Here is a 15,935-nt window from a genome sequence, read left to right as displayed (position 1 = left end):
GTCTATATCACATGGGGTGATACCACCCTGGAGTGTTGTTAGAGGACAAATCAGATAGTATAAAAGAGCTTGCTTAGGTCAGTGCCTATGATACTCCAAACCTGACTTTGTCTGAATGGGTGTAAGTTCTCGCCATCTGTAGACAAAGGCAGCCAAGACAGTTAAACATGGCCACCCAGTGCATCTGCTGTCCAGCTTCCCTGGGTTGAGTAAGACTTCTCATGTCTCATATCTCCGATTACATGGAAGGCTCTGCAACACTTGCGGGAGGGGGCCGCAGTCCACATAAGACCACTCTCATCTCTGACACCAGCTGTACGTTCAGAGCTTCCTAAGGCCATGCTTAGGTTCAGTAATCTGCCAAAAGAATGTGCAGAACACCCTGAATGCTGTTATGCTTATGGTTATGGTTTATTACAGGGAAAGGTTACAGCTTGAAATCAGCCAAGGGAAAAGCACATAGGACAGAATCCAAGAGATTGTCAAATGTAGAGCTTCCAGTTGCCCTCTCCCCCACAGAGTTAGGACCACATTACAGTTGACCTTGGACAGCACAGGCATTAGAAGGTGCCAAACCCCCCGCACAGTCAGAGATTCATGTATAACTTTTGATTTTCCCAAAACTTAACTACTCAGAGCCTACTGTTGACCAGAAATCTTACCGATAACCTAGTCAATTAACACATGTTCTATATGTTTTATGTATTATACACTGAATCCTTACAATAAGTAAGCTAGAGAAATGCTGGTAAGAAAACCTTAAGGAAGAGAAATACCTTTACAGAACTGAATTGTATCAAAAAAATCTACATGAGGTAAGTGGACCCACACAGCTCAAACCCATGTTGTTTAAAGGTACTTTCCTGACACTGACGTGTGACAGGATACATAGAATATTGACAAACAGGGAATTCTTCCTTCAAGCTTGGGGTCCAGAGTTTTGTGTGGAGTTCCATCCTATAGGCATGGGTGACTTCCCATGTGGCTAATTTCAGTCCTCCAGGCCCCAGGCGGTTGGTGATACCATGCAACTGACTGAAAGCCTTCATCATATTGCTGCTGTGGCTCAAAACCTACTTAATCACATTGTTACAATCTAACTGGCTTTTGATCCCCTGCCAATCCCCTCCTATAAGCCATGATGTTCCAAGAGGTTACCTCCTAGAAGTTGAGGGTAAAGGAAGCCCTCTTTCTGGGCAAGGTTGAATTCTTTATTACCTAGGTTTATGTAGGCCCTGGGGACACCAAGATAATGGGACATAGCCCCTATCACAGGGAGCTGATGGTCTATTGGGAGAGAAGGTAGGTAACCAGGGCAAGTCAGTCAGGGTGTCATTGTACTAGCACCAAGATCAGCGGAGGGTACTGCTCTGAGGTTCTTCTTGGAAATGCTGGCATAACCTGGTGACAATTAGAACAAGGCCAGCCTGGTTAGTGAAGTTTGTGTCCCAAGCTGAGACTCCCAAAGTGTTCGTAGATAAGAGGCATATGACTTATTCTGACAGGCTGATAAGTTCCACTGGCCTAGAGGACCTCCACATCCAGCCTTCCACAGTGGCTCCCAGACCGTGGGGCCTGGAGGGAAGGGGGAGCGTTGAACCCTCGAAACAAATGAGAAGCTCAGCATCTCAGTAGGTTGAAGTAGCCTCAAGGCTGAGCAGAAGTACACAAATGATTGACTAGGAACAAAAGTGTGTAGACATGATTATGTAAGCTCTCAGAGACCTGTCCACAAACCACCCATCAACGCTAGCCCTGTCCTGGAAGCTGCTCTCTCTAATAATTGTAGCTGTGACACAGATTGCCTCTGGGATCTGTGAGAGGGCAAGGCTGCTCTTCCTCCTCCTCAGTCTTCTCAGTGGCTCTCCTGGGTCCCCCTGGGTGGGAGGGACACCCTCAGATGCTCTTTGACACAGTTCGCCTGCTGGCCAATGGCACGGTCTCCCTCACCCTCGTTCCCGTCTCTCACCACTCCCAGGTATTTGCTTATCCTGACACTGCCCTCATGGTCAACACTCTCAGGGAAAGCTAAGCTCAGTGTCCCTTTCCTCTCCACCCCCATACATTTCATATTCTATTCCTGGCCCTCGCCTTTATTCCCTGGGTCCTTGGGGATCAGAAACTCTATTAGACCGGTTCAGAGGGATCGTCACACCTGTCTGTCTGCAGAGAAGTGGCCTTGCCAGGGGAACTGCCAAGTGTCAGTGGGGACCCTAAAGACCACACCTGAACATGGCCCTGTGCAGTGGGCCCTGTGGCCTTAAGCCTCAGGAAGTTTCCTTTCCTGACTTAATGTTGGCCTTGTTTAGCATGGCTGGACAGCACAGTGCTTGTCACCGTGCTCCCTTTGTCCAAGGGAAGCGGCAGGCTGTGGCTCTCATCCCAGAGTACCAACCCACAGCCACCTTTTCATGACTTGATAACTGATGATCCCTTTGAGCAGGAGGAGGGTCCACGGTAGCTTTAAGTTTACACATTTTGTGATTTTTTTTCCTCCAAATCCGTGTTTTGACTTCTCTGTATATAACCCCAGGGCAGCAAGTAAAAAGAAACTTGGTGCATTCAATTCGTAAATATTCATTTAAAAATTCACCATTAAACTGGCACTCCTGGGGTTCTGGGAATTCAGAGATGACAAAGAAGAGGTCATGATGCTTGAGGAATACACAGTCCAATGGGGAAGACAGGCATGTGCATAATGAGCTGACCAGCAAAGTAGCAAAGTGACTGATGCTATCAAGGGGCGGGGGGGTGATTGGGGATGAACTCTTCTGTAAGGCGTGACAGTCAGGCAGGGGTTCCCAGAGAAGGGAGTGGTTCAAGCTGGCTCTGAAAGAACACTAGGGCTCCCCAGTTGGAGAAGAGAGAGAAGGTGCACAGGCAAGGGAAGCTATGTAGACAAAAGCAAGGAGGTGTGAGGATGCACGATGGACATCGAGGACACAGAGGAATCCAGGCCAGCACCCACAGCTGCAGCAGCTGTGCATTGCATGACTCCAGGGAGGCTAGGTATACAGGCTGTGACATGAATGGCACCTGGAGTCCTGCAGTATGGTGGCCAGACAGAGGGTATGTGGAAGCAGTGGGGGAGGTGAGCGAGGGACCATGGGAGACTTCCCTTTCATGCCATCTGTTTTGGCCACCAATGAGAAATTGCCCAGCTAACACTGGTTGAGTAAATAGTGAGTATTTGGGACTTTAAAGTATCTCTGTCATCCTTGTCTACTCTGCAAACAGAGGAGGCTTTGGAGGCCTGTCTCTAATAACATTTAGCGGCCCTGTCCAGCAGAAGGTCAGTGCTCTTCAGACCTAGGAGGCATCATTAGCTCCCATTTCAGTGACAGGTGCACGTTAGTCTGTGAGGCTGAGCCCCCATCACCTGGCATCGCAGATGTCTTTGGGCAGTAGGGGATGGTAGTGACCATCCAATTCAACAGCCGCGCCCTATGAATGAAGAACGGAGGGTCACAGGAGGAAATGACTTCAGAATCACACAGTCAGATACTTTTAGAGCCTGGACTAGGAGATAGGCCACCTATCTTGAATTCAGTAATATTTTCACCAAATATCTAAAGAATTGCAATTGGGTACCATTTATTTGCCTTCCTAGAAGGGAGAATTGTGCCTGCACAAGTTTAAATACATAACGCCAGCTGGTCTGATAGTAATCCTGGAAATCCCGGTGACCTGACACAATAAAAGTCTATAACTTATCCTTATCATGACCTAGTAGAATGACACAGGGTGTGGGTTCTTTCAGCCTGTGGCAGAAATAATGGGGAAAACGCATTTGCTCTTAACTGCCTTAACTGCCTTAACTGCCTCTTATCTGGGGGAGTGACAAGCATCCCATTGTTGAAAACAACTGAAAATTGCATCTAAATGCAAGGGGGCTGGAAAATGCAGTTTAGCTGTGTGCCCAGGCACACAAAATGGGTTCAGTGAGAGCCTAGCCAGCCTATGCCACAGTTACACTAAGTCTGTGTCGTAACTGTGTTGCTAACAACACAAAGGCAGTCAAGTGGTTGATCTTCACCCTTGAACCATCACCTCCTTCCTCTATGCCTCTCCCCGTGTGACCTCTCCCCAGGTAGGGTCTACCCACCTACAAGGTCCAGGACTTAAATCCGGGGGTTCTAAATTTAGGGGGGCACTTCTTCTTTCTTCAGGTGTACCTAAAGACACCTGTGGCTTCTCTCAGAGGACCAATTCAGGAGGGCATACCGCTGAAGGGTTGTGTGCAGTGGTGGGAGGTCCAGGCTTTGGGACCCTTGTGGAAGAAGAGGAGAAGGGAGGGCAGCTCTCTTCTCCTGGGGCTGTCCCTCCTCATCGGCTTTCCTCTTACTCTGTCATGGAATTGTTGGACAGTGAGTGCCATGGCTCAGAGTATTTGTCTGCGCGAGAGGGCAGCAGGGATGACTTCTGGACAGGGACGTGTGTGGGCATGTGCGCTGCGGGTTCATGCTCACACGGACACCTGCTGCTTTGGCTTCGACTTAGCTTGCAGGGCCGAAAGCAGTTTCTTCCCACCTCCAGGCACCACGGAAGTCATTGCTGGGGAAACGTTGTTTTGGGGAAAGCATAGGGTTGGAAAGAGGTGTGCACAGTCTCCTGAGTAACATCCGAACCCCGTCACCTGGGCTCAGTGGAGCTCTTCCTAGTACTCAGTGCACATCCCTTCTGCGCCATCACTGTTCCATCCCAACCCTCCAAGGGCTCACCAGACTCCGCATTCCCTGCCTTTGGGTATTCTTGCAGGCACTTGGAGGGCAGTACCAGGGCACGGAAGATTTGATCTGAATCCATTCTGAGAACATACCAATGGACTGTCTGGTCTGTTTAGAATCACTTCTTGGCTCTTCCTGGAATCACCACCATTCCCAAATATTTAAGCCCTTTTTAAGAGCAGCCTAATTCAGGTTGTTGAAGCTTAAACACAACAAAATTTTATTTATTCATTTATCCATCTATCCATCTATCTATCTATTTGAGAAAAGGGTCATTAAAATTCCTTGAGCTCCTTAGTGACCAGCACTGTGCTAATTGCTTTCATTTATTTTATTATCTCATTTTATCCTCAAAGCAAGTTGTGGTCAGTTACTGGAAGGCACTTGATCAGACACTTCACAGGTCACAGGTGGCTTTAAAATGGCTCCATCCTTCCAGGAGCTCAGTCTGGTGGCCCTGGCGGTTTCTTGCCAATGGCATCACTGTCATGGGTGACAGTACGGCAGCAGGGCTCTGGCTACTGAGTGAGCTCAGGCACCACAAAGACTGGACATGCATCACATCACTTATTCCTCACATCCCTCCTAGGAAGTAGACATGATTATACCCATTTTACAGTCAAGTAGCCTGGGTCATGGAGAGCGAAGGCCACCTTCCCAGAGCACTGAGCTGGGATGTAATCAAGCTGGTATCTAACCGGTGTCTGGATGATTCTAGAGTCAAGAAATGGACTGTCCATCACAAATAATGCAAGTATAAGCCAGAACCGGGGAAATGACCACACCAGAGTTACAAACAGAGCACCAAGGGAAAGGGAGAAGCTAATGAATTCTTAGTGCGGAGCCTGAGAAGGTGACCTAGATGAATTTGAATCTGAGTTGGTCCCTTAAACTTGGCAGAGCTCCCAAGAGCAGAGTTATGTGAGCAGAAGTCCCATGGGAGAGAACATCACTTTTGGAAAGTAGATGCTCTACTAGAGACCGGGTCCTGAGCTGCCCACCGGAGCCAGTTCCTGTGTTTCCCCACTTAACTTACCACGCTCTCAAGTGGGATCTTACAGGGATATTTACAGGACTATAAGAATGATTGCACTATTGTAAAGAACCCATTCGGCAGACGGGGGTCATTAAACCCAGCTCAGCCTGCGAAGACACAGAGAAGGCTCCCTTCTGGGCATGCAGTGTTAAGGCTGTGGGGGTGCTGAGCCACATTCTTTCAGGGAGCTCAGGTGTGTGGTGAGCTGGGAAGCCCCAGTGCACCCCGTGGCCTTCAGAACCTGGTGAGGGCAGCAACGTCGCAGCTCTTGGGCTCTTGGACAGAGCAGCAGTGTTCTTCTGCCTGTTGCTTGCCAGGCGACCCTCATTCTTCCCTGAGCTCTGGGCTTCCCAACAAGGCAAAAGAGAGTCTCAATATTGTCATCTCACACACAGCTGGAGCCGCTGGTCCTGGAGACTTCCAGGCCTTTTCTCTGGAAGCAGAGGCTACAGAACCAAATGTCCACCCAGCTGACTTTTGTCCCCTGCTTGCTCTGGGCCCGGGTCATGCCTGAGGCCAGTACACATGGCTGCCTCCACCAATAAATGCCTCAGGTTTCTTCTCTGAAAACAGAGATGAGCCAGGAAACAGCCAGTGAGTGACTCACTGTCATTAAGCAAATGAAGTGTTATTGAAGTAGTGATGTACTGAGTATCAGGCAAGCAGGACTCAGTCACAGTTATAACGAGAGAGACGGAGGGCTGCAAGAGGAAAAGCTCCCTGGCTGTCAGGATGGGGCAACCGTTGGGACACACGGCGAGGGCTGTGGGCAACTTCTTCTGAACTTCTTCAACTCACGATCAGGACAGCCATGTCTGACTGCAGGAAGAGGGGGTAGTCAATCCTGAAGGAGTTCTGGGGAGAGGGTTCTGTGCTTCTGGAGAAAGACTGTGCTTCTCAGATTCTAATGCCTCCCGGGTCACTCGGGGATCTTGTTAAAATGTATACTAGGATTCAGATCCTCTGGGTAGGGCCCAAGAATCTGCATTTCTACCCAGTTCCCAAGGACTCATGCTGGTTCCACCGCCAGGCTAAGAACCATCCAGAGCAAGGTGGCAGAGAACGAAGCAATAGGGTTCTTTCCAAAGCAAGTGGGTTTCAGACTCAGAGGTGACTTTTCAAAATTGATTTTTTTTAAACTCCTATTTATCTATTATTATTATTTTTTTTTTAATCTAAGAATGAAGGAGGTGAGGACCAGGCATGAAGAATATAGATTCTGTTTGTGCAAGATGAGCCAAGGGCTACTTAGGAGCCGGGTTCAGCCAATAAGCCCAAGTAACCCCCCAGGCAGGGCCCAGTCCCCAGCAAACCACCCCCCCCCCCCGTGCCTGGACCCTGGGAGTCGGTCAGGGAGCGGGTTGGCAGCAGGGACAAATGATTCTAGCTTTTCTCCAAAAGGTATTCATTCCATCCCGACTTGTTAGGACAAAAGAGTCTGGGGAGAGCAGGATATTCTGAATTCATGAGAAATCCAGATTATGGGGTTTGCCAAGAACTGTTCCTCCGTGACATCTGACAGCACATACCCAGAGGTCCTGGGGGACTCCTCTCCCCTGACAGGCTCACCTGCGTCAGTCCCACAAGTGCTCCTGGGAAGTGGGTGCTGCACAGGAAATTCAACAGCTAGTTCCTTGTGGGGTGCGGTGATGGCAGAAGCCGCCCTCGTGCATCTTGTCTGTACTACCTGTCCACTCTGGTCGTCCGTCCTCCCTCAGCTGAAGGGGGGACTTCAGCTTGGGTTGGCCCATTTGTCACAAGGTCTAAATTAGGAGAATCCAAACTATAAACCACCCAGTAACCTGGGAGCGCCCCTATCATTTATTTACATCCCATCCCTGCAAGTCAGGCCGGGACCCTGTGGGGGTTATCACAGAGAGACGGCACTTGGCTAAGGGGCCGAGTAGTGGTCGGTGTCCTGGTTTCCTGAAACCTCCTCTCAGTCTTGGGTCTCCCATTGGCCAGATTGCTTTGTTGGCCCAACCAGTCCAACACGATTGATCTGCCCCTTAACAACCTCCAAGTACTAGCAGCTGTACTCTGAAGCAGGTTTCCTGGGGACCCTAGACCAGCAATTCTCACCCTGGTGTGATTTTGCTCCCAGGGAAATTTAGCAACATCTGGATACATCTGTGATGGTTACTGCTAAGGGCAGGTCCTGCTGGCATCTAGTGGAGAGAGGCCAGGGGTGCTACTAAACATCCTGTCATATACAGGACAGCTTCCACAAGAAGGAATTATCTGGCCCAAAGCATCAGTACTGCCAAGATTGAGAAACTCTGCCCTAGGCAAGTGCTCAGGGGACCTGGACTGACACAGGAGAGCTGGAAACATAGGTAAAACAGCTGTGAATTTGCCAGAACACTTGCCTCAGGGCAAGGTATTGGGGTTTATTTTCTCCCCTTAAAATAATGAGGATTCCTGTAATTTGCTGTGTCTTCCACTTTGTCTTTGTCTTCACGTCGTTGCCAGATCCTCTGGTGTGTTGGCCATCTGAAATAGCAGGTGAAATAGTGGGGAACCAGAGCCTTTCCTTGTGTTAAATTCCTTCCTAACCACTCTTAGCATCACCCCAGAGTTAGGGCCAGGTGGAGAAAAAGCACAGGCTGTGGATTCAGGCAGTCCTGGGTCTTCACGTGTGCCCTTTGGAAGTGAGTGAACCTCTCTGCCCGCTGTTTCCCCTCTTGCACCATGCAAGCGTCAGAACACAGTGAGTATTTAGGAAAGGATAGCTAGCGTGGTTTTAAGCACCCAAAAGTTTTATAAATTGCTTGATTGTTTTTCCCACATAACCCTAGTTGGCCAGGAAGAGAAATTAAGTCCCTGAAGTCCAGGTAAACGCACTAAAGATGGTAATAATCACAGGCAGAGAGAGAGAGTCCAGATTCACACTAAATGAAACAGTTACAGCATTACTCTATGTAGCAAGTGATCTGTTCATCTATCTGCAGTTGGATTTTGCCAAACCTCAGGTCTAAGACAGGGAGTAGATTAGTAGTACAGGTTAAAGAGTCTGAGCATGTGTGCCTCTGGATACTCCGGGATGCCATGATGGGTGTACACATTAGTGGCTTGGTGTGCAAGAATGTGTGCAGTCAAATGAGTCTGATTTCCTGGCAATACATAAGCACTTTGAGGCTTAGTCTTGTTTTGTGCTTTTTATTCTTCTCAGCCTCCACTAAAGGTATGCTGTTTTTATGGATTTTTTTTTGACGTGTCTACTGCCTTTTTTTTAAAAAAAAATGGGGTGGGGGGAGATAGGTCACAGATGAGGATATCCGTGGTGTTGATAAAGGCATAGATGTTGGCAGAGTAAGCTTTCTAAAGCAGGAATGCATTTGTATGTCAGGACTTAAAATTATGCTAATGCTGTAGGCCAATCTAATCACTATTTAATGGTTTGTCATGTTTGTCTCAGAGCTTCTTGCCAGCAGAGGTAAAAAGGGAAAGAGGACAAAATTATGTAATGTAAAGTTTTTATGTATGACCTTGAATGATAAAGTGAGCAATTTTTCCAACCATAACTTTACAAACAAATTCAAAACTTGTTTTTACAACACATCTTAATAGAAGCTGAGGGCATAATATTCAATTGTAGGTTAGTTGAAGACCGCTCCCCAGAGCTCCTTAGGGACCCAATGCACCTGGGGTTTCATTAGAGATGAGCTCAAATTTGGACGCCCAGCAGAGTAGAATGTCATCATTCCTTATATTCTCTTCTCTAATTTCTCTGGCTGGGCTTTTTACCAGGAGTTATTTACAGATAATTTGAGGTGTTACTTCCTTATAAGCACCTGGATGCAGGTCTTCTATATCATAAGCAGATAAATAAGTTATACAGAAGTTACCATACTTTATTTTGGCATCAGGTAAGTACTCTGTGTTAATTTTGTTCATTTGTTCTTTCGTCGATCTATCTGTCCATCTAACCATTGTCCACCCATCCACACATCCACCCATCCATCCATCCATCCAACACTTCCCTAATTTTGTACAACCAAAGAGGAGAGCCTGATAGCTGGCTGGCATTGCATTTATTTAGATGGTCCTAGATGTCTGTGGGATGGAGGCTTCCATATCTTCCAGGCTCCATAATTGCCTTGATCTTCACTTGGAGCTGTGAAGGCCTGTGGGACAGAGTGGAGATGAGCAGGGCTGCTTCCTGAGCAAGGCAACTGTTAGTGATATATGGACAAGCCAAGCTGTGGGAGGGAAATCTGAAAGGCCATCATCCACAGAGTACCTAATTAAATGGGTACACCGACTAAGACCATGGTGCAGTAAAAACTTTGTGGTGTCCCTCTCATCAAAGAAAAACAATCCATTGCTTCTTCCATTTCTAGTTGTCTATTTGTCATTGAGGCTGTGCTTGTTTGTACAGACAATTCTGTGGGTACAAGTCAATTTATTTTTGTTTTTAGCACTATGCTATTCAGTTACCAAGAAACACATCAATTGCCTGATGGTTTATCTAATTCATCCTGTTGATCCTCTGGAATATGATCCATTTCTTTGTTCTTGGTCAAACTAATTGTGTGACTATATGGTGCCTGAAATTCTGCTTTTATCATCCCCATCCCCCATATCCTAGACAGGTGCACACCCATCCATGCACACACACTTACTCACATGCACAGATGTACATCTACGCCTTCGAGGGCCCAAAGCTTCAGAAAGAGAAAACAGCTCAGAGCAGGTACAAGCAGCCTCTAACCCTCTAAAATCCCTTGTGACAACCCACAGAGCTGTCACATCTTGAGGAACTAAATTTGAGTTCTTCAGGAGCCGTGCTCTTCTGGCTAATGAACTATGAACTTTTTGAAAGTTCACCAGAACATTTTTTTTCTTATCTTTTTGTTTTTGGTTGTGCCGTGTTACTGTAACCTGTTAACCCCTTTTCTCCTCTTGGTAAATATCATGAATCTAGCTTTGAATGATTAGGACTCATTATTTTATGGATAGAGGCTCATGACATATAAAGGACAGGTTTTGGAATGAGACTTCTATGGCACGGATTTCACTTTTACATCCCGCTTACAGGCCACGTGACTGTAGACAACATGACTTAAATTTTATTGACCTCTGTTTTCTTTACCAGGCTGCAAAAATAAAGATGATCCTATTTACCTCATAGGGCTATAATGAGAGTTGAAAATGATATAGGTAAATTGCATAGCAGTATCCTGCATATGGTAGCAATTGTTGATTGGGATTTATTATTCCAGAGTGTACAAAAGGAACATAGAGATATAAAAGGTGCAGGAAATTAAAATTGAAATTGAGTCAACTGTGGACTGTGCTCAGGGCAGCCTTCTGGGAAGCTGAATTCTAATGCCACAACCAATATCCTCTTTATTATTGACATTGTAGTCTACTGGGGAAAGATCCACATGCCGTGTGTCTGTTCCATGTTCCTTTGAAAGCTGTTGCAATAAGTGGTCTATGGAGGTCTATGGAGTCCATATGGGCAAGGGTCATGTTGCTCAATCACTTGGCTCTGCTGGACCAGGGAAGAAATGCAAGAGCAGGAGTCCAGGAAGCTTTCACCCCAGCCACACAGCAGAGTGTGGAAGAGGTGAATCGGTCCTTCTGGGATACGGTAGGAGCTGCCTATCCCCAAACCACATGGGTTCCAGTCTTCTTTTGGTGTGACAGGGGTTGGTTATGACCAGCAGAGTGTCCTGTTGTTGAGCAGAGAGAGACTTGAAGAAGCAGACAGACAACAAAACATGCTCTCTGGGCATCTTAAGCCTCTAGTAGCTTTTAAGATAGAAGAAAATTTGATGAAATACCAAAAAATCATAAAACTTCGGACTCCTAGACTCCTTAAGGATTAAGGGGCGGGTTGAATATATTGTTGAGAAGATATCTTCTTGACCCCAGGTAGCTGAAAACCCACTAAGGGGAAGATCCAGATGATGGTGGCAAGAGGGACAGTGACTCCCACAAATCACGGCCATCCACATTTCTAAGAACAGAACCGTGTTCAATCAGTCCTGAATTTGCCAAGCCACAGCGTACAACAAAACCTCAAAGAATCCACTTGAGACGAAAGAACTGAGGCTACTTAAATGCCTTTCCTTCCCTTTCTCTTGTTCAGAACATCATAAAATCAAGCTTGATATCTTTAGCTAATAAGGTATTTGAGGCACAAACCTTAGAAAATGAAAACTAAGAAATCCCCAGCTACCAGTCTCCTGGGACTACTCTGTTTGCAGGGCTGGATTTTCCATTATTAACTAATCACAAATTAGTAAATAAAAAAACAATAAATGATAAGAAACTGTTATCGTGTCTTACAGAGCTTCTGAAAAAGCTAAATGGCAATCCCCATAATAGACTCTCAATAAATATAATTAAAAGCCAACTACATGTCAAGTGCTCTGTTGGGCACACCAGAAAGCACAGAGAAGCACCATTTCCCCAGCTCCTCCAGGGAAAATCAGAATCTGGTGGGGAATTCAGGAGGCATCACGAGAAGGGCACACAGGCCATACCACTAAGTGCCAAGTGTCGTGATCAGACAGCCCCCCCGCCCCCCCAGATTCAGGAGGACACTGGATGAGAAAACACATTAGTTAGGAATCTGTTTTCACCTTGTGGGTTTCATGACATCAGTTTCAATGGGAGAATTTTCTACTGGTTATGTTATGTCTTCCAGACAGTAACCGTTTCTAAACCCCAAGGGAGGAATCTTTAAGGGGTCAGGAACGATCATTCTCTCCAGGAATCTTTGCTCCAAGTGATGTGCATGTGCAGGGGGATTGGATCATGATGATCTTGTTCTAAGGACTTTGTATTTGTGACATTAAATGGCTACTTGGACTGGTCATGTATACCGCACTCACAGAATGTGCAGTCGAAATTGGACCTCTGCCACTTCCCACTTCCCCCAGGACTCTCCTCCCTCTGCCTGGTCTCCCAGCCAAGTGGAATCTTTGACACCAGAGGACCTTTATGGGCACAATCACTATTAAAGTCTTTGCCTGCTGGCCTGCTAGATATACTCAGCCTTGAAATAACCTCTGCTCTTCTTGTGACAGTTTGGCTCTGCTCAGCCTCCTCTCTGGAATTAAGCCACCCATTCTTAAAGGGGTGCCCTAAGGCTGTCTGAAAACTCTTTCTTCTTCCATCCCTTATCTCCCACCATCTTCTCAAAACCCAATTTGAAAAAATGAAATTTCTCCCCTAAACTTTTCCAAGTATTGAAGCAACTTGGTATAAAAGAATGAGCTCTAACTTTGGGGATAGACAACGGTCCATTCAAAGCAGATCTTGGCCACTTGCTAGTGCGTGGCCTTGGGTAGAAAAATAGACCTCTCTGTTCCTAAGTTCCTTAATCTGTGAAGTAGAGTCACTATGAGCATTATATTATAGGGTGCCATGGGCAGAGCAAGTTGTATGGTGCCTGGCATGTAGTAGATGGTTGCATTTAATGTACTCCTGCCCCAAATTTCATTTCTTTTTGTACACCTTGCTTACATTAGCATAATTAATTTAGTTCATAAGATGTCATTTCATGAGACAACACTTTGCTAAATACTTTCCTAGGCACTGTCTTGTTTCACTCTCCTATTTTTGTGTCAAAGATGCTATTCTCAACAAATTCTAGATAGAGTTTTAAGACCAGAGTTCAGGAACTCTTGGAAAACTTCTGTAGCACCCTTCCCATCCTCTCTCCCACCTGCTTTGTGGGTTCTGACTTACCTCATTGCAGCTGGTCAGACATACCGTACAAACGAAGCCTGGCCCTGTCCTCGAGGAACTTCCAGTCTGGTTGGTGAGGAGAGAGACAGAGAGGACACTGCTCATACTTGCTGAGAACAAGACCATGCTTTTCTATTCCTGATGGGGCCTCTTCCTGCACCCGCTGGCTCAGGGCTCTGGCCTGAGAGGCATGTCAACTGAGTCTCCTCTGTGAAGAGCAGAAGGCAGTAGACTTTCAGGGAAGGAGGCAGACTGAGGACAGAACTGGCTTGCATCTCCAGATGGGATGTGCGAGTCCATGCTAGGGCATTTCCCCCAAGGCTCCTTCTCATGGCTACTGTACCTGTCGACAGGGTCTATATTTCTAGGTATGAAGCTTTAAATGAGGGAAGCATAAAAATGGAAAGGCACAACCCTGACCCTCAGGGAGCCAAGGTCATCAGAGAACCCTTTTCAAGCTCCAGAGACACGATGCCTGTGGCAGCGCAGGGCAGGCCATGAGACAGTGAAGCAGCGGTGGCCCTGGGGAGGTCTCAAAGATGAGATTTATGTGGCCTTGGAAAAGACATCATTGATAGAATAGAGGAAATGGTCCAAGAACCAAGGGGGTGGAGATTGCCGTATTGAGAACCAAGAGGAGACTTTCTAAAATTCAGGCCACAGTGGGTAGAAGAGCAAAGGGAGGGGGGATGGCATGAAGCGAAATGGGATGTCCTGAATACATTGTCCAGAATGTGGCAGGCCTGTTAAGTGAGCCAGGGATCGTGGTGACAAAGTGAAGCAGCAGTTTAGGGAAGTGAAAAGACCCATGGGCTCTGGACCCAGATTCAAGTCCTGACTTTTGGTGTTGCCACGGGAATATGGCAGGTCCGTTAACTCTCAGTCCAGTCTCCCGTCCTTCACAGGGCGAGGACACCCACCTTGAAGGTGCTGGTGAGAAGGAGGAGTGGATGCGCACCACCCCAGCAGGCAGGCTCCGCGCCTCCCCCTGCCCCTCCTCCTCTCCCCTCCCGTTTGGCTGCTTTCACTTCCACCAAGTGCTTTCACTTTCACTTCACTTTGCCCCAAGGACATGGTCCCACTTGTCCTGAGAGAGGTTTGGAAGAGCAAGTCCTCTGACTTTCCAGACCCCTTTCCCAGGGTGCAAACATGGGCCCTAACTTGCTGAGCCTGTGGGCCAAGATGGGCAGAGGGTGGCTCCACATCGCAGCCGGCGAGTCCCAAACAAGCTGCCCTCTGCCTTCAGGCACCAGCCCCTTGCAGTTCACTTCGAGATGACCTTCGCCATTTCTGGAGCTGTGGGATCCAGCCAGGGGTAGTGTTCCTCCCCTGCGACCTGACCCAGTTCTAGTTAAGAAGCATTTAGATTTCGCATGAAGAAGAAAAACGACAAACCAACTTTGTATTCCTTTCCTGTGCGTTTTTTTTTTTTTTTAATTTCCAAACAATCCTTTGAGTGAGCTTCTCATTTTCTGAATGGTAAACTGAGGCACAGAGAAGAATACCACCATGACTTTATTCCACCGTGAGTCAGGGTCAGGCCACTGGCGTGGTGAACTCCAGCTCCAGATCAGAGATTTTGGAGACTTAAGGTGCCTATGAAGCACCAGGACCTGCAAAAGCAGATGCTCTGGACCCGCCCAGTGGGAGTCAGGTGAGGATGCCTGGGTGGGGTCCCAGGAATCACTGTTCTCGAAGTCCCAGGGCCTTCAGGCACCAGACAGGGGGGCCCGGGGACTGCACTCGAGAACTTCTGCCCTAGATGGAAAATGCTCTTGGCTCCTCTGTTCCTTTCCCTCTTGGGACAGAGAGTCTTTCTCAGAGGTTCTCTCTCTCTGCCCTGCTAAAGCATGGCCTGGGCATGGTCCGGCTGCACCCCGTGAAAACCCCTGCTCCAGCCATCTGTCACTACCGAGGCCAGCCCATGGATGGGGCCCAGGCTGGCAAGCTTCGTGCGTGACCCCGAGGGGACCACTTGGAAAGTTCCTGGACATGTGAGCCAGGCCATAGGCGTGGCCTCAGAGACAGGTGCTTTGGGTCCTGCCCCCCCTCTGCTCTCTTTCCCTGATGGCTGTGTGTTTGCAGCAAACCTGATCCAGACGGTCCTGCTGCCACAGACTCTTGGCTGGGTGGGACTCGGCTGGGCTTCTTTCAGGGCCTTCTGCTTCTGTATTTCCCACTCCACCTCTCATATTGGTCTTCTTGACTCGAGCTCCCGAGCTCTCTTGCTCTGTCTCCCAACGCTCTGTCTGATCTCACCCCGCTGAGATCCCCAGCATCCAGCCTGCCAGATCGGAGCTGGAGGCTGTGACTAATGTGCTTGAAGGTGAGTCATCTGCTAAATATAAAAACCCACTCACTCCTTGGATGCAAAAGGTTCCAAGAGGCTCTGTGTCCTTCCCACCCAAACCCATCCTTCCTCAAGGGGCCAGAAGACGTTTGTTCGTGAACAGCAAACAAACACT

At 47.7% G+C, this 15,935-nt stretch overlaps 1 long non-coding RNA gene across 1 annotated transcript; it reads right to left on the bottom strand.

Moving 5' to 3' along the window:
* Window positions 1-9,441: 9,441 nt before the first annotated feature.
* Window positions 9,442-15,762, bottom strand: LOC101688389. Its single transcript, XR_201409.3, has 3 exons — window positions 15,561-15,762; window positions 13,471-13,678; window positions 9,442-9,890 (listed from the first exon to the last, which is right to left on the bottom strand). It is a non-coding gene; the product is annotated as an uncharacterized LOC101688389 (long non-coding RNA).
* Between the last annotated feature and the right edge of the window lie 173 nt (window positions 15,763-15,935).

Source organism: Mustela putorius, unplaced genomic scaffold (genome assembly GCF_011764305.1).
Source record: "Mustela putorius furo isolate JIRA1106 unplaced genomic scaffold, ASM1176430v1.1 tig00003988_pilon_pilon_pilon, whole genome shotgun sequence".
Lineage (NCBI taxonomy): Eukaryota > Metazoa > Chordata > Mammalia > Carnivora > Mustelidae > Mustela > Mustela putorius.
The sequence above is the reverse complement of the archived record's forward strand: the minus strand, read 5'-3'. Positions and strand labels throughout refer to the sequence as shown.